The sequence below is a fragment of the Myotis lucifugus genome, unplaced genomic scaffold (genome assembly GCF_000147115.1).
Source record: "Myotis lucifugus unplaced genomic scaffold, Myoluc2.0 scaffold_213, whole genome shotgun sequence".
Taxonomy (NCBI): domain Eukaryota; kingdom Metazoa; phylum Chordata; class Mammalia; order Chiroptera; family Vespertilionidae; genus Myotis; species Myotis lucifugus.
In genome coordinates, this window is record NW_005871261.1 from 1789916 (window position 1) to 1815506 (window position 25591).

Here is a 25591-nt window from a genome sequence, read left to right on the forward strand (position 1 = left end):
CTCTGAAAGACCATCAGCCAGGGATGGATTGGCTGAGTTAATGTTCCTGCACTCCACATTTTTGTCATTTTCCAGCAACCTAGCTTAGGTAGAGGTGGAAGAGAGACAGTAGACTGTGCCATGCAACTTGAAGCCTACTCTTAGGACTGCCTCATCTTCACTTTGTCATGTCTTACTGCAAGCTGCAAGCCCAACCCAGATACAAGAGACAAGGAAATACAATATATATATATAAAAGCCTAACTGACCATTATGACTGAATGACAAGAACGACAGGAATGACTGGAACAACTGGTTGAATGTCGCTATGATGTGCACTGACCACCAGGGGGCAGACGCTCAATGCAGGAGTTGCCCCCTGGTGGTCAGTGCGCTCCCACAGCCAACCTCCCGTGGTCCCTCCCTCCCCCTGTGGGCTGGCCCCCCCAATAGGCCTCTATCGCCGGCCAGGCCGAGGGACCCCACCTGTGCATGAATTCGTGCACTGGACCTCTAGTCAAACTATATTATGGGAGAAAATTCAAGATCTTGTTGAAAGGGTGAGGCTACATAGAAAGGTAGAGAATAACCACAAGTTTACCAAAATAGATGCCTTTATCATGCAGTTTCTTCAGGATGGCTTCTGCCAATAAGCCAGTTTTTATTATTTATTAAAAACTGAATTATTGAAGGGACTTTGGGTCTAAGGTTCCACATGTAAGGAGCTTGGGAGTCACCACTTTGCCTTAATAAGAGGTAAAAAGCTGAACAGACTTAAAAATTAATGTCTCATTTTGGATCTATAAGAGGGGGAAGGGCCAGGGCAGTGCACTGCTCCCAAGATTGGGAAAACGGAATCACAGTTGACCAGAGCATAGACTCACAAGCAGAAATCACCATGGGATCCTGTGCTAGGGTAGGAGAACCAGAATGATGATTGATGAATTGCTGGAAGCTCTGTGTGGGCAACTTTGAGAGTTAAAAACTCCAGTGGGACACAGTTGTAAGAGAGCCCCCACAATACTGTGTGATACTCCAGGAGCTCAACCACAGTCTCACATTAAATAGCTGAGAAATATTCCTTTATGCTTTTGACAGGTGAAGGGGGGAAAGAACCATTTAACAAGGCATGCTTTTAGGGAAACTAAGTCAATTAGCGCTTAACCCTCTGGAATATTAGCATGTCTCTGACCTGGGGAAGTGAAATACCCAACTTTAGCCCACTCTCAACATCTTTTCCCAGATAAGGGGGAGAAAAAAAAGCTGGGAAACACTTGTTTTTATGGTCCAGGGGTTAGGTCCACTAAAGACTGAGACCCGCCTGGCTAGTGTGGCTCAGTGGTTGAGATTTGACCTAAGAACTAGGAGGTCATTGTTTGATTCCTGGTCAGATCATATGCCTAGGTTGAGGGCTCAATCTCCAGTGTGGGGTGTGCAGGAGGCAGCTGATAAATGATTCTCTCATCATTTATGTTTCTATATCTCCCTCCCTCTCCCTTCCTCTCTGAAATAAATAAAAATATATTTAAAAAAAGAAAGACAGAGACCTGATAGTAAGATATAAACACTTTCCCTCTCCCCATAGCTTATTATCACACTAGTAGCCCGGTGCACGAAATTCGTGCACTGGGGTAGAGGGGGGGAGAAGGGGCCCCTCAGTCTGGCCTTCACCCTCTCCAATCTGAGACCCCTCAGGGAATGTCCAACTACCTGTTTGTGCCCACACTTTTAACAGATAACAGCTCAATTGTTGTTCCTTTCTTATGCTTAAAACCATTGGAATTAGTAGGTATTCAAAGTGTGTATACATTTCGGAGGGACACCCTGTATATCTCTAGTCAGTGGTGAAAGAAACCAACAGCAGATTTGGAACCCCCAGACAGGGAACCTTGCTCATTCCCCACATGTCTCCCCACTTCACTTTCCACCTTCATGGGCAGCAGGAGAATCAATGTTTTCTCTCATTAATTCGGAAAAGCACGTCCTGTCACCCTTTGCCCGGCAGGAGTGCGCTAGGCCCCAAGCAAGCAAGGCTCAGTCAGGGCAGCCTTCACTCATGGGTGCTGGCACCCAAAGTGCACATTTCTCCTCTACAGTCACCCTGACTATCCCACTGTTTCACTGAGAGGACGAAATTCCTCTCTGCCTCTGGGCTCTTGATCTTGAACGCTGACCGAAGGCACCTCAGAGAGGGCCGCCTGCGCCCACCAGGTGTGTCTGTCTGCACCTGCTCCTGCCTCAGCACCTGCATTAACTCCCCAGAGGTGATCTCGTAGCTGCACTGGCCTCCGTGGGAACAGGGCATCACCACTCCGCCCTCTCACTGTCATCTCACAGGCGCCCACTCTCAGCACCCAGAACACCCAGACACTCTCCAAAGGATGTGAGCGCATCAGAGGGGATGTGTGTACATCCTGCAGGGGTGTTAGGCATGCCGGGTTGATGGAAGTGCGTTGGAGAGGCGGGGGGAACTTGTGCACACCTTGGTTTGCAACTGTTGCAGGCGTGGGAGGGTGACAGTGTGCTGGGGGATGTTCGCACGCCAGGGGGGTATGTGCACACCGGAGGCCTCTGGCTTTGCAGATCTGCAAACCCCCGTGGTGTGGCCAGGAGGACGTCAGTCTGGCCCGCCACGGTGGCTGTCCCTGCGATCCTGCACCTTCTGGGCCAGGAGGCGGATCTTGTGCAGTCACTCCTGGGCACTGATGGCTGCCTCCCCGCCATGAAGGGTCACGGATCCGAGTCCCGGGACCGTGCACAGCCTCAAGCGCTGCCCCCCGCCCGGCAGGGTCACAGATCCATGTCTTGGTCCCGTGGACAGCCTCAAGCGCTGCTCCCCGCCCGGCAGGGTCACAGATCCGAGTCCTGGACTGCAGACAGCCTCCCGCGGTGTCCCCCGCCCGGCAGGGTCACAGATCCGAGTCCCGGACTGCAGACAGCCTCCCGCGGTGCCCCCCGTCCGGCAGGGTCACAGATCCGGGTCCTGGGACCGCGGACAACCTCAAGCACTGCCCCCTGCCCGGCAGGGTCATGCATCTGGGTCCCGGGACAGTGGACAGCCTCAAGCGCTGCCCCCCGCCTGGCAGGGTCACAGATCCGAGTCCTGGACTGCGGACAGCCTCCCACGGTGCCCCCCATCTGGCAGGGTCACAGATTCGGGTCCTGGGACCGCGGACAGCCTCAAGCACTGCCCCCCGCCTGGCAGGGTCACAGATCTGGGTCCCAGACCGCAGACAGCCTTGCCTGCTGCCGCCCGCCTTCAGTATGCAAGTTAGCCGCTATCTTGCTGCTTCAGGGTGGGGGTCCCCACTGGGGTGCCTGGCCAGTCTGGGTGAGGGGCTGAGGGCTGTTTTCAGGCTGGCGGGCGACTGAAGCTCCAAACCTCTCCTTTTTTTCTTTTTTTTTTATTCTGTCATTTATTTACCTTCTATGCCTGTCACTGGAACTGAGAACCGGATTTCTCTCTGAGGCTCAGCTGCTGAAAGCAGGTTTCTGGCCTTTGTTTACCTTCTGTATTCGAAACTTTGTTGCGACTCCAGCTCTGAGATCCCGGCTGACTGAAAACAGGTTTCTGGGGTTTTGTTTAGCTTCTATATTTGTTACAATGTTTCTTAGAGAGCAGCTCAGAGACCGGCAGCGCAGGCGGGGAACATTGGAGTCCTCCGTCACTGAAGCAAGCAAGCCTCTGTTAGCTTTAAGCTGCCTGGCTGCCGGCTGCCATCTTGGCTGGCAGTTAATTTGCATATCACCCTGATTAGCCAATGGGAAGTGTAGCGGTCATACAGCTAATTACCATGTTTCTCTTTTATTAGATAGGATTACTGAAGATATGTTTATAGCAGTTTCTTTTATAAGAAAAGTTGATGTGCATACAAAAAAGCAAAACAAACTAACAAAGACAATTTGAAGAGACACAGCAAGCATTAGACCCAGACATGGCAGGGATACTGGAATTATCAGACAATGAATTTAAAACAACTGTGATTACTATGCTAAGGTCTCTAATAGATAAAGTAGACAACTCTGAAGAATAGATAGACAATTCAAGCAAAGAGATGGAAATCCTAAGAAGAAAATGAAAAGAAATGCTAGAAATTAAAAAAATAAAGTAACAGATATGAAGAATGCCTTAGATCTCTTATTAGTAAGCTGGACATGGCTGAGTAAAGAAACTGAACTACAGGTTGTAGTAATAGAATTCTCAACAACAGAAAAGCAAAGAGAAAAAGACTGAGAGAAGCAAGGACAGAATATCTAATGACTATGGACAACTACAAAAGGTGTAACATAGGTATAATGGGAACATCAGAAGGAAGAGAAAAAGAAACAGAAGAAATATTTGAAACAATAATGACTGAGAATTTACCCCAGTAAGTGTCAGACACCAAACCACAGATTCAGGAAACTCAGAGAATGCCAAGCAGGATAAATAAAAAACAAAACAAAATAAGTCAACTATGCCTAGGTATATCATTTTCAAACTATAGAAAATCAAAGATTAAAAAAAAAAATTCTGAAAGAAGCCAGAGTGGGGGTGGGGTAGACACCTCACCTATAAAGGAACAAAACCAATAATTACATTGAACATCTCAGAAACAATGGAAGCAAAAGGACTGTGGAGTGAAATAATTAAATGCTAGGAGGAAATGCTACCAAATTATAATTCTGTATCCTGAAAAATTATCTTTCAAAAGTGGGGGAGAAATAAAAACTTTCTCAGACAAACAAAAATTTAGTGAATTTGTTGCCAGTGGGCTTGCCTTGCAAGAAATGTTAAAAAGTTCTTTAGAGAGAAATAAAGTATTATACGTCGGAATCTCGGATCCACATAAAGAAAGAAAACATTAACCAAAGATTAAGTGAAGGTTAAAAAAATACCTTCTATTATTTTATTATTTTGTTTGTTTGTTTGTTTATTTATTTATTTATTTATTACTAGAGGCCTGTTGCACGAAAAGATTCGTGCAATAGGCCTTCCCTTCCCCTGGCTGCCGGCACCCGGGACCCAGGCCTTCGCTCTGGCGGGAGCCGCCTTCAAGCCTTCGCTGCTCCAGCTGGAGCTGCCTTCAAGCCTTCACTGCTCAGGCTGGAGCTGCCTTCAGTCTTCGCTCTGCCTCTTTGCACCTATGTATGCAAATTAACTGCCATCTTTGTTGGCGGTTAATTTGCATATCTTGCTGATTAGCCAATGGGAGGCGTAGCAAAGGTATGGTCAAATACCATGTTTGTCTATTATTAGATAGGATTTTAAATATTTTAAAATTGATTTCAGAGAGAGGAAGGGAGTGGGAGAGAGTGATAGAAACATCAGTGATGAGAGAGAATCATTGATCGGCTGCCTCCTGCATGTCCCCTATTAGGGACCTAGCTCACAATACAGGCATGTGCCCTGACCAGGAATTGCCCTGACCTTCTGGTTCATGGGTTGATGCTCAACCACTGATCCACATGGGCTGGCTATTATTTTATTTTTAACCTCTCTAACAGAAAAAAAGCTTTAAAAAAGTATTCTATTATCTATACTAGGTTATATATCATATATTTATTTATATATGCTTATATAAATCAAGTGAATAACAGCAACAATATAAAAGAGGAAGAAAGTAGGATTATTTTATTGTAAGGTTTTCACACTACCCATGAACTGGTATAGTGTTATTTGATTGTGAACTTGTATTCATTGTGAATGTATATTGCAACCTTTAAGTCATCCACTTTAAAAAGTTTAAAAAATTAAGTATAACTCATATGCCAAGAAAAGAGAAAAAATGGATCATGTCAATTAAAATTACAAAAGGCAAAAAAGTAGTGGAAAACAAAATTAGAAACAAACAAGTGTAGCAAGAAGAAAATAGTGATGAATATGGTAGATATTAATCCAGGCATATAAATAATCTCTTTAAAAGCCAATGATCTAAATGCATTCATTAAAAGAGATTGTCAGAGTGGATTAAAAGACATTACCCAACTATATGCTGTGTAAAAAGAACCCACTTCAAATATAAAGACAGATGTAGATTAAAAGTAAATGGGTATAGAAAAACATGCCATACTAACACTAATCAAAAGAAAGCATGGAGGAATCTTACATGCACATTACCAATCTGCGAAGGCTACGTACTGATGATTCCAATCACATGAGGTTCTGGAAAAGGCAAAACTGTGGAGACAGTAAAAAGATCAGAGTTGGGAGTGTGGGGAAATAAATAGGCAGAGCACAGAGGATTTTGAAGGCAGTGGCAAAAATCTATGATACTTTAACGATGGTTATATGTCTTTATACATTTTACAAACACATAGGATATACTGCACTCAGATCGAAACCTAAGGCAAATTATGAACTTTGGATGATTGTGATGTTTCAATATAGGTTTATGCTTAGTAAAAAATGTATAATTCTGGTGAGTGATGTTGATAATGGGGGAAGCTATCTATGTTATGGGGGCAGGGAGTATATGGAGAATCTCTGTGTCGTCCTCTCGAGTTTGTTGTAAATCTAAAACTGCTCGGAAAAAACGTCTTTTTTTTAAAGTACATTATTGCATCTGTGGTTTTACCACAGTTACAGTAAAAATAAGGGTTGGAAAAAGCTAGATATTCAAGATTGAACTCTTTTAATTTTTCCATAATATAATGCCTTAAGGGAAGGAATCAATTATTCAAAATTATTCAGTTATAAGCCATTGATTTTCAATGGCTTATTTTATTGAATCACTTCAAGTATTTATAAAATTGTTATTGTTGTTAAAGTTTAATCCTTTCTTCAATTTGATTTCTTTATGAAAACCTACTTGTAATCTATCCCAAGTCAATATTTCTACCCAATGTTCTTTCACTGCACTACCATGGGGAAACAATAACTAATTCAATGCAGCTACTTATCATTCCAGTGCCCATCCTTTTGTGGCTGACCAAACATTGCTGGGAAAAACACCATAATCATGTAGATAGGTACCCCCATGGCCTCCAACCTCTGCACCATCAGTGTTGGGAGGTGATCCTTCTAGGTTTACTTAATCACCCATTCAGCTGTGTTTCCTGAGTGCCTACTCTCTGACAAGCTCCCGGCTAGAATGCTATTAGAAATACAGAAGTTCACAAAAATAGTATAGTCTTTCATTTCATAGAGATTGTCATCTAGGGTATTAGATGAGAAAGATGGAAAACAAACAATGGCACAGATATATGTAATGTAACAAAGGTGACACATACTGTGTAGGAATGGTGGACGATGATATAATAACTTGTAAATAGAGGATTTATCGTATGCATGAAAATCAGGGAAGATTGTTTCCATTTTCCACAGTGGTTCTCTCAAACTTCTTCCTACAATTCTCATGATATCCCTGAGAATTTACATTTTACAGAGAAAATATAAAACACAAGAAGGAAACTATTAACTATCTACTATAAAACCCAGAAACTTGTGTTGGGTATATTCTCTTGTCTTCCTTTGATACTGAAAAAAAATATGTCCTTTTTAGTTCTAAAAATAATCTTGTCCAATTTTCCCACCCATCTCACAATTTTTCTTAGGATCTTTATTTTCTTCCACTTTAAAAAATTTTTTAATTAACACATGATAAATTGAACTTTTAAAGAGTACAGTCTAATGTTTGACCTGTGAGGTCTTCCCCACAATCAAGATGGAAAACATATCTATCACCATCCTTGAACTCCTTTGTAAACTCTCATTTCCTTCTCTCCTGGGATTACACCTCCTCTACATTGATGTCCCCATGTACTTTTTATCCAGTTTTTGACAATGATAATATTGTGCAATCTATGGCACAATATCACAACCAAGACCTTGACATTGATACAGTCAAGATGCAGAATACATTCATTCACCACAAAGATCCCTAATGTTGTCCTTTTATAGCTGCACCCACATTTTCGCATCCCTACTTACTCCTCAACTCCTGGCAAACACTAGCTGTTTGCATTTCTAGAAGGTTCACATTCCAAGAATTTTATATAAATGGAATTATATAGTATGCATCTTTGGGATTGGCTTTTTTCACTTAACATACTTCTCTGGAGATTCACCCAGGTTGTTGCAGGTATCAATCAATTCTTCATTTTATTGCTGAATGGTATTTCATTGTTTTTATTGCAGTTTGTTTATTCATCCACTCATTCTTCAATGGTCACACCCATTGGGTTATTACAAACAGATCTGTTATGAACACTCATGTACAGGACTTCTTGTGAACATAATTTTCATCTCTGTGGGATAAATGCCCAGGAGTGAAATTACTGGTTGTACTGTAGTTGGTTTTTCAGTTTATAAAGAATCAAGATATCTTCATATTTTTAAAACAGAGGAGAAGGGAAGAGGTTTTTGAGAGTTAGAGGATGCTGACCATAATAATGCTGGTGAAAAAATATTTTCTCAAACTTTTGTGCTATTTGCAATATATTGTTTATAAATGAAACACAATTTAAGTTTAATATTTATTAATAACATTTAGCATCATTTTCTTATGTCTAGCCAATCAATGAAATAATAAATTAAGTCTTGATTTGTAACATTTGCTATCCCCAAGGTGTAAATACTCCTGTTGTCACCTATGTCAGTAGCAGACCATTATCTAGTATTTCCATTATAGAGATACAGTAAACGTAACATCAAGAGCATAGGCAATAGTAAAATACAATAAGATAATTAGGAAGTGATTGAATATTTGTTGCCTTTATTTAGCTGGCAGTTTATATAATATAAGTTTTAATACTGGCTAAAATAATCAGGCTATGATTTAAAAATATTATAATGTTTGTTTTTTATTGCAATACATATTCATTGTTGAAAAATTTGGAAATACAAAAAGGAATATAAAAATAACCAATAATTTTAATACCTCTATAACAGTAATTTCTAAAGTACCTTGGAATTTTATTCTATGCCTAGTTTTAGCTCCAGAGAACTAAACAATAACTTGATCTTTGATCATTTCTTCCTTAGCCTAAAAGTCTATTCCCCATGTATTTCCTTCCAATAGAACATCGGTTCTCAACCTGTGGGTCGCGACCCCTTTGGAGGTCAAACAACCCTTTCACAGGGATCTCCTAAGACCATCCTGCATATCAGATATTTACATTATGATTCATAACAGTAGCAACATTACAGTTATGAAGTAGCAACGAAAATAATTTTATGGTTGGGTCACAACATGAGGAACTGTATTTAAAGGGCCAGAAGGTTGAGAACCACTGCAATAGAACATAGATTAAATTTGCAGCAGCAACTTGCCTGTCTCTAGATGTTGGAGTATTTGGTGTAAATGAGTTATGATGATTCTTTCTCCACCTTCCCAGTCTCCGTCTGTGACAAGCTGGCCGAATGACCCATATCAGGCTAATGAATCAAATGGGTAGGGAGGGAGATGTTATTTTGGGAAAGCTTTTACTTTCCTGCTAAAAGTGGATAGATGTACAAAATAAATTCAGTTTCTCCATTTTCCTTCCTTAACTATTCTAGGTGTCTGGAATTGGCCCAGACACCTAGAATAGGTGGGGTGACTAATAGAAAGGCAAAGGCAAAGGGAGTTTCAGAAATGCCAACCTTGGACAGCTCTGAGCTACGGAATTAAAGCCAGAAGCATCCCACCTCCAGAATTCTTAGGAGAGAAGAAACAAATCTGATGTTGAAAAACCACTATTAATAAGATATTTCTATCTCCCTTTCCTTTATAGTCTGAATTACAGTCACACTGAGCTCCACCCTTTTATGCCTTCCTGCTTTTGCCTTCATGGGTTCTTTGACGAGGCTGTCCTTTTTCTCCTTGATTATCTGGCTTTCAGAATAAGGACAAGTATAATTTTTCTGTGTAACTATTTTAACTCTTCATTCAGTGCTCTGTCCCTGTAGGATTGAAAGTGCTCTCTCTTTGATCCTCATTGTACCTTGCATATTTCTCTATTACAGTTCCTATTGAACCCATGTGTTTGTGTGTCTGCATCTCTCTGAACTTCCTTTAGTGCAGAGTTTGTCAAATTATTATTATTATTATTATTATTATCCTCCTAAGAAGACTTTTTGGACATTTTTTCTCCTAATTGCCCCTCATCCCCATGATATTTTCATATACTCTATATCTGTTTATTTAATGTATGTATATCTATATTTTATACATAAAAAAAGAGTAAGATTTTTTACCCCAACAAGAACCAATTTTTGTCCCACTGGGGTCAATGTTACTCCTCTTGAGAATATATCTTACAGCACAACACTAGATCTTAGTAGGTATTTTGTAGACATTTGTTGAATTAATTAACTCAACTTGACTTTTAGGAACTTAAATGCTCTCTCTGCATGGGACAAACTGATGAAAACATAAGAAACTTTTCTAATTCATTTTTGTAGCCTGTTCCTGAGTTCCACTCCTCCCTCTCATCTGTTGGAGATGCTCTTTCCATTGGGATTCTCTGTGTTGAGAATTGTGGGTAGCCAGACACCAAATGCCTAAAGCAAAAAATATATTAATGTGATAAGAAAGATTGGGAACAGTTCCACTGCAGACATAGCTCAATCCAGCACCCTATTCTCTCATTCTTTCAGGTTCTATCTATTCTTTAACTTTATTTGACTTACTAGAGGCCTGGTGCACAATTATGGGAGGTTGGCCGACTGCTGGAGGTTGGCTGTGGGAGTGCACTGACCACCAGCAGGCAGTGCCTGCATTGAGTGTCTGCCCCCTGGTGGCCAGTGTGTGTCATAGTGACTGGTCGACTGTCATTTGGTCGACTGGTCATAACGGTCCCTTAGGCTTTTATATATATAGATTCTCAGACTTGCCCGTCATGTAAAATGGCTATAAAATGTCTTCTATTGGGCCCACTAGGCTATATCATTCTTTATTTCTCTTCAAGAGGCAAGAGTAGGGGGCTCCATTCTACCAGGGAAAATTATATTGCAATTCATTTTATTTCTTGGAGCATGTGCTGATCCCTGGACAAATCTCCATATCCTGGGAGTATAAGAGCCCTGGGTATCTTCATCACTATATTCTATATAGGATTAGGATTGCAAAGAACTGTTGAGTGGTAAGAACAGACTATTAAGTAAAAAAAAAAGAAAAAGAAAAAAATTTCAGAGGCACTGGGATGAAACAATATCCAAAGGGGATTATTTAAATTGGGCTGGGTTATGGGCTGAATTTTATCCCCCACAAATTCAGATGTTAGAGTCCTAACCCCACTACCTCAGAATATGACTGCACTTGAAGGTAGAACCTTTAAAGAGATCACTAAGGTAAAACGAAGTCATATGGATGGACCCTAATCCTATACAACTGCTGTCCTCATGAGAAGAGGCGATTAGGCCACAAATACAGGCAGAGAAAAAACCATGTGAGGACACAGGGAGAACAGATCACCTACAAACCAAGGGGAAAAGACTCAGACGAAACCAAACCTGCTAACACCTTGGCCTCAGACTTCTAGCCTCTAGAACTGTGAGGAGATAAAATTTCGTCTGGTAAGCCCCTCAGTCTGGAACTGAGTTATCGCTCTGGCAGCCCCAGCACACTCACACAGCTGAGGACCTTCAGAGAGGCGGATGGCATGCTCACTGGCGGCAGAACTAATTTTGCTCTGTAGTATCTGAAATGAAGAGACATCAACAGTGGCTCAGAGAAGCTCTTGGCTAAGGGAGATTCTTGTACTGGGGCATGCTCTCCATTTTTGCTCTGAGGTACTCTCACTGCAAAGATCAATTGACATTTAAGGCCTTTTCTGAAGTGAATTGTTATGATGAATGTTGACACCTCAATCCATTTAAATTAGGTCCCTTAAATGCTGCCAGAATAGAGGTTATTTTTGGTCAGCTTTCTCTTTTAGGATCCCCCAAGGTTGTACCTCATGCTCTGAAGGGTAGGTACAACTGTCAAGGTTAAGGGCAAGGCCAATAGTCCAATGGCTGAGGAGGGATGACAGGATTCTGCCTTCCTTAAAACTCCGAGTGGAGGCAGAATGTAGAGCCTCTTCAACATGCTGGAAATGGTCTTTTATGCAGGCTTTCTTGTGTGTCTTTAACTGAAATGTATTTGTATTTTTTGAATGTGGTTTCCCCCCGGGCAGTGTGACTGGTGGACAAAGGCTCTGCCTTTGGCATAAAATAGACCTTGGTTTATGACCTCATTTGACACTAGTCAGTAATGTCGCTGGTTAAGAAAGTAGCTTGAACTCTATATTCCTCTTTATTTGTTTCTAAAATTGAGATCCTAACAGGACTCACCTCAGGAGCTTTTCTTAAAATTAAATGTATCCAGCATAATACTGGGTATAGATGAAGGGTGCTATGGTGCTGTGTCCTGGATTAGTATGAATAGTAATTAATAAAAGTAGCATAGAATATCATCGACCGTTTTAACCATAGTGGTGAAATAAAATGACATTTTTAAATGTAGCAAGCACCATTTAAGGAGCACAGAGAAGGATGCTCATCAAGCCTGTATTTACAGCCTGGAGAACCCCAATCTCTCCTAAGTGTAACACAGTCAGCTATTGGTATTTCAAGGCCAGAGCTCAATGATGCCAAAAAGACCCGTGATTGACATATCTTTGGTTGGTTTGCATTTGTTTGCTCTCTATATTAGGAGCTGTTCATGTTTTTCCTGAATACCAGTTTCTTAATTAATTTCTCTGAAATTCTGGGAGGATTTTCTGTGTTTTCTCTGACCTATCCTACCATCCCTTTTAATCCCTTCTGTTCTGGAGTCTTGTGGTGTAGGTTTGAGCTTTCTTCCCACCAATTTTCAGGGCTGGAGCAACATGCTGCTGCAATTTACAGCTTTTTTTTTTTTTTGGTTTTTCAAAGCTCTTTCAAAGCTCACAGGGAAACCCAATTTAATTTCATTGTCTTTTGGTCTTGAATAATAAATAAAAGCAAGATAAGAAATTGTAGTCTAAGTAGGCAAAACTTTGGGGGATATATAAAAGATCATTTACTTGGATGAATTTGTCTAATGTTTCTCAGTGTCATGAATGTCATGAATATTTTATGTCAGCAATTTCAAATTAAGGCTTTTTACATATTAATTTTGCATAGCGATTTTAAATAACGGATATGTAAAGAGATGTATGTCTATTTCTTAAATATTCTATATCTTTATCTGTTCATATATATATATATATATATATATATATATACCCTGACTTGGAAAAATGAGCATAATGTGTTTTTCATGAGTCTTTGAGAATTCAATGTGAAAATTTAAGGTGGGAGGTTATCAAGTTTTGATCCAATACATGTCATTGCTGATAAATAGTTTCTTACATATAAAAATGAATATCTGGAATACTGTGTTATACAGGAGGGAACCTGAAGTAGGAAGTAGAACAAATTCACTCCCAGTTAGCTACCCTCTATAGATGAGTTTGTGACCAATCTTTTGCTTTTCTAGACCTCAGTCTTCTCATCTATATAACACAAGCCTGGGGGAATAAATGGTGTTCTAGGTCATATGCAAGGCTATTTCTCCTCTACTGTTCCAAGATTCTGTCCTCACATTGTAGTGAACGTGTTGATGTGCAATGACAGGCCATGTGGCTAGTAGGTAGTGGGAGGGTGAAGGCATTAGAAATAGATGCATAAGTTAGTATGGCCACGCAGAAAGTACATCAGTGTCTGAGTTTAGTGTATCTAGATTGTTTTTCTAGTATGCAGTTTAGGAGGGAATCACTTGATTTCTCCAGCTTTTCTTATCTATGACTAGACCATTTCTAGCGACACAATTCCATGCTATTCCAACCTCAGTAGTCAGGGCATCTCTCAGTAGTTGAGGTAACCAGATCATGTGATGAAGACAGAGACCAAACTGGCTCAAGGTGCACTTGGAGACATTTCTTGTCTAACCCTTGGTCCCCTTTGCTATGCCCCTTTGTTTTATTGCCTTGGGGGATACAGCATGGCGGTTCAGAGTGAGGGCTCTGGAGCCAATCTGCCTGCATTTGAGTTTCAGCTCCATCACTTATGAGCATATGATGGGACTGGACATTTTAGTTAAGCAATCTTTGCCTCATCTCCCTCACCTTTAAAGTGGCCGTGGTTATAGTATCACCTCCCAGGATTGTCATGAGGAGTAAATGAGTTAAAACATGAAGAGCTTGGAATGGTGCCTGAACATTGTAAGTGCTTAGTAAATAAATGTCAACTATTACTTTCCATTTCCATATCCATTCTATGTCCATTTCTAACTTGAGAGCCTACTTGTTAACCCAACATGGTTCAATAGTTCCTTTTTAAATCTGAGAATGAACACCGTGCAATGTTGCCTTTCTCCTCTCTTTATATCTCCTTCCTTTTTTTCCTCCCATAAATTCCCTCTCTCCTCTTTCTTTCTTTTTTGCCTTGAGCCTGCTGTGTCTTTTTCTCTCATGGTGAAGAGGTGATGGGGACTTCTTAAGTGTCCTTGTTAGGAAGAAACTCCCCCTGTGTAGGATCTGAAAGCAGTAGCCAGCTAATTTGGTCAGTACTGTGATGTTGCCTTGGACTCTCAAAACATTTCTGCTCAGTGTGTAGATTACAGAATACTTTCATGTTCCTGTTACCTAAAGAGAGACTAAAATATTTTGAAAAGGCACCTGCACCATTGTCTTTAGTATTAAACCAGGACACAGTTGTTTCACACCCTTCAGGGTCTCTCCTCCTTTAATCTCTCCCGAGAATTCTGATCCAGGGGAGGAACGAGAAGGGATAAGCACAATGAGATAGAGATGGAAAGGGAGACATGGCTAAAGGGTTATCCAGTCTTAGACATGGATAGCTTCTAAGACCGCCTGGAGGAAAACGAAAAATAATAGTAACTACGCTGACCAAATAGCTAATTTCATGTTAATGTGGCAATTCCATTATTCTCCTAGAAATCACTAGTTTTTCCTGAGGAAGGTAAAGGGGTTTGGTCTTGGTTCTCCCATCATCCCTTCCTTGATGCTACAATACTTTACTCCGTCATCGTTTGTAGCATGGCATGTAGGACAGATATTATGTAATATTATCTACTCTTATCTTACAGAAGCTCAAATGTATGTCCTATCCATTTTATATGCTTAAATATCCCTAGTATACTAACATATTTCCAAAGATGCAAAATGCAGGTTTATTGACTAATCTACTTGATTAAAATTATGTAAAAGGCTCATATATTTTTAAACTAGATTAAGTCCTGATCACTTTCCATTTTTATTTCCTTTTTGTCACACATTCAGAAATCTATGTTTTAAGCGAAAAAAAATTTTTTTGCATTTACACAACAGATATAATAGCTCCCCTGCTTCTGTTTTCTACATAGAAATTTTCAAAGCATTCTAATAATAAATCCTGTGACAGGTTTTGACCATAATGGCTTTTCAAAGCTTCCACACAATGAAACTCAGTTAAGACCAGGCCATCAATAAGACCTCAGTGCTGAAGCAGGGGAAGGTGCTGCATATCTAAACCCATTAAATGAATCATTTATTTTGCTACTCATCTGTCATGTTTTGAAGGTCACATAACAATGCTTATTTCTTACGGCCCAGCGACAAGCTGTAGAATCACAGGCTGAACCAAGTCCTTGAGTCAAAAACTTGAGAGGGGTAATTGTATTTCCAGGACTAATCCCTGCGGTTATGTTCACTGGGTAAAATCGAATCTCATGCCCTGGGAGGGCACAGCATGCCTGCAAGGGCAGGAAAAGGATTTCTCCACATTGCTTTTAGCCTCTGCACAGTTGTGTCGTATTGAAATATTTTTGGAGTGTGGTCAGCTTTTTTGTCTCCCCAAATGCAGGGCTAGGGGGTTTTTATAAGTTGAGGTGGCATAATGGTAGGGAGGGGATGTGTCTGAGAAGCAGATGCTCCTGCGTTTGAATTTCCATGTGGCCACTGACATACTGTTCATCATTAGGCAAGTTGCTTGACCTCTCTGATCCTCCTTTTCTTTATGTATAAACTGAGGCTAATGCTGCCTGTCTTGCAGGATTGCTGTGAAGATTTGCTGATTTGTTGCATGTAAAGTGATTTCTGGGGTGCCTGACACACAGTAGATACTCAGTATTTGTTAACAGTCACCACCCCCCTATTCTTTCTCACTGCTGGAGTCACTTAGCATGAGAATCCTTCCCAGAGCCATGCGGGAGAGCCTGCGGTGATTGCTCTGAACATCCTGTATGTTCTATTTATTTGTTCACGGTTTGGTTAAACTTCATTTATTAACTTGTAACTTACGTACAGTAAAGTGCACAAGTCTTATGTGTATAGCTCAATGGAATAACATATACCCATGCAACTTCCACCTGGATCAAGGTGTAGACTATTTCCACACTCAGGAGATTCTCTTGTACCATTTTCTAGTTGATTACACCAAGGACCTGCTTCATAATTTGCAGCTCACAGTCCAAAGTGAAAACATGGGGCCCCTTGTTCTAAAAGTATTAAGAATTTCAAGGCGGTGAGAATAGAGCATTAAGCTCAGCACAGGGCTTTGTGAGTGTGAAGCCTTATGAGACAAGCCTTATGAAAATGTAATCCTGCCCCGATTACATTCCCACCACCTGGGCTGACTACTATTCCACCTTCTATTGTGGTGCATTACGGTCAGGAATTTATAGCAATAGAAATACATGGTACGTACTGATCTGTGACTAGCTTTTGTTTTTTTTAATTTCTCAACATAATGTTTGTGGGGGTTCATCCATGATGTTGAATGTTTTAGTGGTTTTTATTTTTCATGCTGTGTATATTTCATTGTAGAAATATGTACCCCAATTTATCTATTATCCTGTTGATGGATATTTTGGTTGTTTCCAAGTGTGGGGCTGTTGTAAATAAAATTGCTTACTATTTGTCTTTCAGTGGACATACATACTCATTTCTCTTAGGCATATACTTAAGAATGAAATTGATGAGTTATGGGTAAGACACTCCATAGGAACTTGGTGTGAAATAATTATACCTGAGGGAAATGCACATTAAAATAACAATGAGATCCCACTGAACACTCACCAGAATGGCTACAATTAAAATCTGAAAAGTCCATGTCTTGGGGAGGATTGGAATTCACATACATTCTGGAGGGAGTATAAACTGGTTCAATTGCTTTGAAAAGCTTTTGCCTAAGCTAAACATATACATACATGACTTATGACCCAGCAGTTCCATTCCTGGATGTATTTATTTTCTACCTTCTGAAGGCACTTTGAGGAAAAAAAATATCTAAGATAAATTTCAACCCGATCCCGGCTTATTCGTGTGCTTGGGGGCCATTTGCTGTGGAAGTCATGCCCATGATCACCAGGTGTTCTGTATACCTGCTTAAAAGCTCCTCTGCATGACTTCTGGTCCTGACTTGTAGGCAAGAGATGGACCAGGCAAAGGAGGCCTGGTGGGATAGCATAAGGTTGTCATTAAGAACCATCTTTTATTGCCCATTTTCTTATAGCTCGTTAGTGGAGGAAACTTGGAATAAGACACATAGGCACTTGATGATTTGCCCAGTGAATGTCCAAGCGGACCTCAGAGACTGCCCTGTGAGACAGGAGTGTATGCTGACACATGGAATGTATTGAGACAGGTCCCCATCACAAAGGTGACATTTCAATGCAACAGGGTCACCCACTTCCTTCGCTCCTTGGTTTCTAAACACTAGCCCACAGCATGTGTCCTGAAGAAATTTTAGAAAAATCTCATTCCCTGGCACTATACCTTGGAGATTCTGATCCAGCACATCTGGATTAGGATCTAGAACCCACATTTTCCAGAAGCTTTTCTGGACTGAGCAACCAATCCTGGCCAAGACAGAGCATGTAACAACAACCACTTCTGCCTATTCAGCTGGAGCGCAGATACTCAGCTGAGCTTTCACCAACTCCCTCCCCAGATGGCTCTATGATTTTCCTAATTTCTATGAAAGTCAAAAATTAAAGTCCTAAGAGTAGACCGATACCACCACTCACCTAACAAGTGTATAACCCATCTCTCTTGGTAGGACTTGCTCTTTGGATGGGTCTTTCTTGAATAATAAATGCCTCAACTCTTTTTAAAAAATATTTTTATTGATTTCAGAGAGGAAGGGAGAGGGAGAGAGAGATAGAAACATCAATGATGAGAGAGAATCATTGATTGACTGCCTCCTGAACACCCCACACTGAGTCGTGCCCACAACCTGTGCATGTGCCCTAACTGGGAATCAAACCATGACCTACTGGTTCATAGGTCAATGCTCAACCATTGAGCCACGCCGGCCGGGCTGCCTCTACTCTTAAGATGATCACCTTGTCCTTGACCCTCTCAGGTGTCTTTGACAAAGCCAGCCATTCTAGCTGAGCCAGATAACAGGTATGATCATCTATTGAGCATTTGCTATTGAACATTTGCTATGGCCTTGTTTCTTTGCACATATATTATCTCATTTAAGCCTTATAACAATTCCCATGAGTTTGATGTTATGATTATGCTTATGTTATAAGTGAGAAAACAAAGACTTAGAATAGTGAGATAATTTTCCTAATTAATGTTCTAAATAGTGGGAGAACCATAGTACTACAAACTCTCTCAACCTTGGGGCGGGTGTATTTGGGGTTACTAAGGAGAAACCAGGATTTGACCACACATCATTTTGGTTTTCTAGATGATGTTTAGTGTCCTGTGCCAGCTTCCTTTGTCTCTTTGCCTAAACACATGGTCTAGGTAGCAACATGTATTACATTAGAACGAGGCTTTTTATTTTCCGTATTTTACATGTTTTACTTGGAGTAGAAAGGGATCTTCACCCTCTGTTGTAGAGCTGGTCTGTTTTCTACAAAGCAAAATAGAGGGACAGGGATCAGGGGTTGTCTCATAATGAAGCCCTGTTGCAGGCTGTTCATAAATTGGATTGCTCTTCTTAGTTATCTTTTCCTGATGCCCACAGGAGTTTGACCTAAACGAATAGATAATTACTCAGGATGTTACAAACATCCCGATCCATTTGGCGATCCCTTTATTAAGTGAAACGGGCCCTTTTTTTTCTTTTTCAGATACTGCTTGTTAATAGAATAATCTCAAAGCTATTAGCATTTAAAGAGGAATTTAGACAAAGATGTCCTGAATTGTCCCTTCTCCTGGCTCTTGGTGCTCATGGGATCCTTGCTTTAGCTAATTAGGCCGAAATGAATATTAAGTGCATTGATCTCTATCAAGCACATCCAGGAAGGAGAGTTTTTGTGAAAATCATTTCAGTTGCAGACTTTGTTTGCCTCTACAAAGTATCTGATCCCAAACAATAGGCACTGGGGACATTCCAAAATTCAAACAAAACAAAGCAAAACCCCACAAAAGATAAGGAGAAGGGTTCTTAGGGTTTCTGAAATGCCCTTGCTTAATCTTCAACCACCCGTGGCTTAGCTTTATTTCCATGGGAACCAAGAGGAAAAAAGTATAGCATCACTTCTCCAGACCCCCAGAAAGCTTGTAAGAATTGTGCCTCATGGCATTGCATAGGGAGTAAGCACTCTGTTCTGGAAACAGAAAGAGCTGGGTTCAGATCCTGACTCAGACCAACATAACCCATGGGACCTTGGGCAAACAATCTCCTTAAGCCTAAATTTATACACCTTTAATAGGAATTAAATTCTTTCACATATTCCTTATGCCTCAGGGATATGAAATGGACATGGTAAAATCATTGAACAAATATTGGTGATTATTAATAATAAAGATTGGGATAAGTGTCTTCAGATATGACATCAAAAACAGCAAGATTCTAAGTCTTCCCAGTTAAGTTTCAAAATTACCCGAGGTGAGAGGAGAGCAGTTTGTTCTTTCTGAGGGACAGTGTGAAGTGTAGTAGGAATAAAACTTAAAGTGTGGTGATGATAAAGACTTGACTATGGACACACATTCTGTCTCTGATTTAGGGCACCTTGCTTCAGCTCTTTGGAGTCCATTATCTTTACCTGTAAAATGGAGAGAGTTGCACTTTCCTCCAAGTGCTATACTGTCTGACTTCATGAGGAAATATTCATCAAACACCTGTTACCAGACTGTGGGGGTCTGTCTGCACACATAAAAGCCCAATTAGACACAAAAGGGAGTTTGCAGCAAAGAAAGTGAAGGGTTACTAGTGGAGGAAGTGGCCATGCCTGGAGACAGGTGAGCTAATGCTCAAAGACTCGGCTCCCAGATGTCTTCCAGGGGATGGTTTATACAGGGAAAAGTCATTAATCATGGGAACTAAGGGAGTCAGGGTTGTGGTCTCTACTGATTGGTTGATGCTAGGGTAGGGGGTGATTCACCAGCGCAGCTGGTCTTGCTGTCAGCCATGGTGTCACTTGGTCTGGGTTTCTTGTACCCGTAGAAATGGAGCCCTTTTCACGGAGTCCCAAGGAAAGCATTCCAGGGACCCACGTATGGGAACTTGTGGCCTAGTAAGGTTTATTGACATTGAAGTAAACACAAAGGGCTGTCCTGGGTTCAGCTCTACCTTGCTGTGGGAAAAGTTCAGCCTTGTCTTCATCAGGCCCAGAAATAGGGCCAGTGTCCAGGCATTGTGTGCCATTTGTTCAGTCTGTGTTTCTATCTCCATCCAATTAGCTTAGCTTCTGTTCCCAGGTGCACTCCTGCTGGCCCTGTGGCTAAGCTCGCTAAGGCCCACGTGGTCTGGCAGGGGCTCCAGAGAGAGTGCCCCAGTGAGCACTCTTACAGAAAGAGAGAAAGAAAGAGAGAGAGAAAAAAACTTTGTTAATGTTGGATTAAATTATCTCACTGGCTTCATTGGCTGCGTTGGGTCCTCTCTCTACCAGTGGTTGGCAAACTCATTAGTCAACAGAGCCAAATATCAACAGTACAACGATTGAAATTTCTTTTGAGAGCCAAACTTTTTAAACTTAAACTACATAGGTAGGTACATTGTTATTAACTTAATTAGGGTACTCCTAAGGCTTAGGAAGAGCCACACTCAAGGGGCCAAAGAGCCACATGTGGCTCGAGAGCTGCAGTTTGCCGACCACGGCCCTAGCCAATCCATTCCCTAGATCTTCTGGGGTTCTCTCTCCCTTATGAAATCCAATCCTTTTCCCAGGCTAGACTGACAGGCCTTTATGGTCCTCCTCTTGGCTTCTACTGGGCATGGGCCCAGCAGAGGACTTTCTCATCCTCTTTCCCCTGACAGGGCCAGCAGTTCTCCAGGGGTACTGGAAAGCTGGTCCTTTCTCCCTACACAGGGAAGGGAGGGGAATTAACCCCCTTTGCAGGGAAATGCTGTGATCCCCTGGGGAGTGTGTGAATCTGTAGCTTCCTGGTAGATTAGTCTTTTTAATATTTGATTCCCTGTACTCCCTTCCTCTATTAATATTTAGCTACCTACCCTAACAGTTTCATTGCTTCTCTGGGACTGGAACTGAAACACTATTGAGACCTAGTTGTTATCTCTAATTTGACTAAAACTCTGTCTCTGTGGTCAGCAGACATGAGGTTTTGTTCCTAAGATTATTTGATGCTGATCAGACCTTCATTATCTTGAGGGTTTAATGATTAAGGGAGTGAGCATACAAGGGAAAGGAAAGTAGGTGAGGCAGTGTGCTAGATGAGGCCAGTTTGAATTAAAAGGCAAGAAAGGAGGAAAGGTCAGATTAAAGAAATGAAGTTTCTGCAGACTAGCACAGTAACCGTGCTCAGTACTATAGTATGTATGGCTCAGTTTTCCTTTTCCTTTTCTGGGACCAGGTATTACTGTTTCTCCTCTTGGTAGAGTTGGTGAGCGGAGATGGATAATGGGATGGTGAGGGGCAGTCAGTGGACCTGGGTGTGGAAGAGGGCTGCAGGGAGGCAATCAGTAGGGGACAAAAGTAACGTGACTTTGTACTTTATAACTGGTTTCTTTTACTCCTGCAAACCACCATGAAATGCAATTGAAATAACTTCCCAATACTTGAGAAACAGTCAACTGTTTTTCAAGGAAAAACACCCATATCTCTCTCTCTCTCTCTCTCTCTCTCTCTCTCTCTCTCTCTCTCTCTCTCTCTCTCTCTTTTAAACATGCTCACTCTTGGATGCATTTTCCTATTTCTTGCCACTTCACTTTGAATCACAGAGGAAGATGAGTTCTGTTCTGCCCTCTGGCCAGTTCCTGTGCTTTCCTTTCCAATGGAAGAGTTGGTAGGACAGTAATGGAGAGAGAGCACAACATATGTGCTTCTCCTGAGGTTGGAAAAGCATCTTTGCTCAGCAGTAGTGACAAGTCTGGGGCCTGCACCTCGACCTGGCTAGGATTCCTGAGCTTCCTCAGCCTCCTTCACCCTCCGACCACAGCTGAGAGCAGCACAGGATTCAGAGCCCGCCTGCTGGAGCCGCAGGGCTGGCTGCAGCTCCTCTTTAATTTCCCTCATCATTTGAGTCACACGTGTCTCAGACACAATAAGGCACCTGCACAAGCAGTGCCCTTGTCACCATGACAACCCACACAAGATGGGGATGAGGCAGGTGGCACAGAAGGAGGTCCATGTTCCTGATCTCCTGTTGGTGGCGCTGCTGACATAGAATCCTTCCACAGTTGCTGGGACACTGTCACCCCCACTTCTGGGCTGAAGTGGAGGGTTGGGGGTGGGGTGGAAAGCTGAATTCAGAAGCAACTCAGGTGTTGGAAGGAGAAGTTTCCAGGCTACTGGGAAGCAGAGGACCACTCCTCTAACCCCCCGCCCCCACCCCCGTCCACCACACACACTCAATTGTTAGTGCTGTCTAAGCTGCTGTCTTTTAACAGATGAGGCATTTTCCTCACAAGCAGGAAGAAAAGAGGAAAAAAAAGAAATTCAATCAATTCTTTATAGAGGCTTTCTGATTCTTGTCCTCCCACCACTGCCATCAAATGAACTGGTCTCAGCAGTGAAGCAAAAGGACAAATTGAAACTCTTTAGAATAACAGGGACAGGTTTGAATCCCAGCTCAGCACCTTGCTAGCTATGTGTGCTCTGTCAACTCCTGACCTCTGAGACACATCAGGCACCAACTGCTGATCCACAAATCTATCCAGGATTCCTTGTGAGGGTTAAAGGACGGTGATACATGTAATATGCCGAGCACATCTCTGGCCCAGATAGACAAGCATTTGTGGGCTTTTAGTATAATACCATTCACATGAATGTACCGATAAGTTCAGATTAACATTTTGAACTTCTTTTATTACATATGAGCTATAGAAGATAAATGGCGCCTTCTCCCCCATCACCTAAGCCTGGCGGGTTTGACTGAACTTTCCTTTGCAGGAGGAAAGTTGAGACTCTGTGTCACAGCAAAGGGCCTCTGAAAAGCGGTTTTCCCCAATAGGAAGGAATTCTGAAAGCGGAGGAGTCCAAACAGGACAAGATACTACTCATTTCTTTACTTCCAGCTCCTGCAACACTGGATGTTCAGTAACTGTGGTTGAATGAACCCCAGGGACGTGTTAGAATCACACCAGAGAGGTAGCTCCTTTGAGATGGTAATATCAGGCTAAGCTTCCTAGAAGATAGAGCTCCTGACACTATTTCATTCCTGCACCCAGATGATCCTTTTAACATGCAATTCAGATTACATTGCTCTTCAGCCCCAAACTCTTCATTGGTTCCCCACTTTCTTGGAGTAAAAACCAAAATCCTAACAGTGACTTCATGGCTCTTCTGAGCCTTCTGACCTTGTGCCTTGCTAGTCTCCTCACTCACGCTGCTTCGGACATGCTAGCTGTGCTGCTGTGCTCAGATCGGTCATGCTTTGTCTTAAGGCCTTTGCACTGGTGGTCCACTCTGTTCCAATATTCTTCTGCCCAAATACCTGCATGTCTAACATGCTATATTATTTATGTGTTTTTATGTTTCTTTACTTTCTGTCTCTTTCTTTGGGAATGGTTGCTTCTCAAAGGCAGGGGTTATTTTTACCTGTTTTATTTCAAAATTTTTTTGATTTACTAAAATAGTACTTGGCATAGGGTAAACGCTAAGAAAATATAGGCTGAATGAATGAAAGGTGGGTAGGATAACAACTCTTTTATGCATATTCTGAAATGAAAGAAGCAATCAGTTCATACAGGACTGTGTTTATCTTTTTTAATATATTTTATTGAATTTTTACAGAGAGAAAGGGAGAGGAATAGAGAGTTAGAAACATTGATGAGAAACATCGATCAGCTGCCTCCTGCACACTCCCCACTGGGGATGTGCCTACAACCAAGGTACATGCCCTTGACCAGAATCGAACCCGGGACCCTTCAGTCCGCAGGCGGAGGCTCTATCCACTGAGCCAAACTGGTTAGGGCAGGACTGTGTTTATTTAAAAAAAATTAATTATTCACTCATAGGTAACTCAAAGATTGGGTATTTTGACCTATTCTCCCTAAAGAATACATGAAATTCCCTTCATGGAAAAAAAAAAGTTTTTCTATTGACCAGCCATCGTACTTGACTAGAGGAAATTCCGTTTGTGAGTTCTCTTTTAATTCTCGAAGTTGTTGCAAACTCTCACTGAGATTCAGGGAAAGATTTACCTAGAAAAGCCATCTCGTAAAGACATTTCCCCAGGAGATGCTCACTGGCGACCAAACTCTCCAAGATCTCCTTCAATGGTTATGCGTGCAACACGCTTCTTAACTGCCGGGATCACTTTGCTGCCAAGGTCCATCAGGAAGGGCAGGTGCTAAACCTCCTGATTTTTCTTTTGTCACCCCAAGTCTCACGTTAGACTGTCCCCCACCCACCCCGGATCCAGATGGGCTGAGTGACAACCATGAAAGGGTCCAAAGAAACCACGGAGGCTCTTCTCACGTGGAGCCTTTTTGAGGTGTGAACACCTTGGGTCCTTGGGATACTTTTGTTGCTAAAGGAACTGAATTCCTTTCAAGTGAGGGCCTATTGAAAACAGGCACAATGCTCAGGAGCCATTGTCATGTTCACCTCGAGCCAAATGTGCACAGCTTTCAAGTTAAAATTGGATATTTGAAAATCTAAAAGCTGTCTCTATGGACTTTTGTATTAGAAGCTCTCTGTAATACGTGGATCAGTGGGATACTTTGGAACCTACATCCATTGTGCCCACATGAAATAGGCCAGACCCCACTGGGAATCAAAAAAAAAAAGAGTAAACTGCTCATTCATTTGGTGAACTGGGTGGAAGCGGGGAGGGGGAAGATTAACTCTTTGGGGAGACGAAGCACAGATGCAGACACAGATATATGAGCTATAAGGTGGGGAAGAGGAGAGGAGTTGTTTATAATTAATTTGTCAGCTTTGGGATATTTTATTTGTATAAAAATCAATATACTTGATGTAATTTTCAGTATCCCTCTTCAAATGTAGATATGGACTTAAGTTTAATTTTATAAAAGCATTTCTCTTGCAACAACCTGGTATCCAAAATTCAAAGTAACTGAAAAAAAAAGTGAAAAAGTGCATTCAAAAAATATTTTGTCTTATATGGCATAGTTTAATCAGATATATTCTTAAAAGGCTTTTGTTTGTTTTTACTATATTATTCTTAAAAGGCTTTTGTTTGTTTTTACTATATTAAGACATTCTGGCATTAAGAAGACTTACAGGATAGTATTTACAAAACTATTGTTTCTTGAACACTTACTATAAGCCCAAAGCTCTGCTAAGTGATACTTCACTAGAACTTCCCCGAACTC

The 25591-nt window shown here is 41.5% G+C and overlaps 1 pseudogene; it reads right to left on the reverse strand.

Moving 5' to 3' along the window:
• Positions 1 to 23751, reverse strand: part of LOC106698681 — a 50355-nt pseudogene extending 26604 nt beyond the window's left edge.
• Positions 23752 to 25591: the final 1840 nt, after the last annotated feature.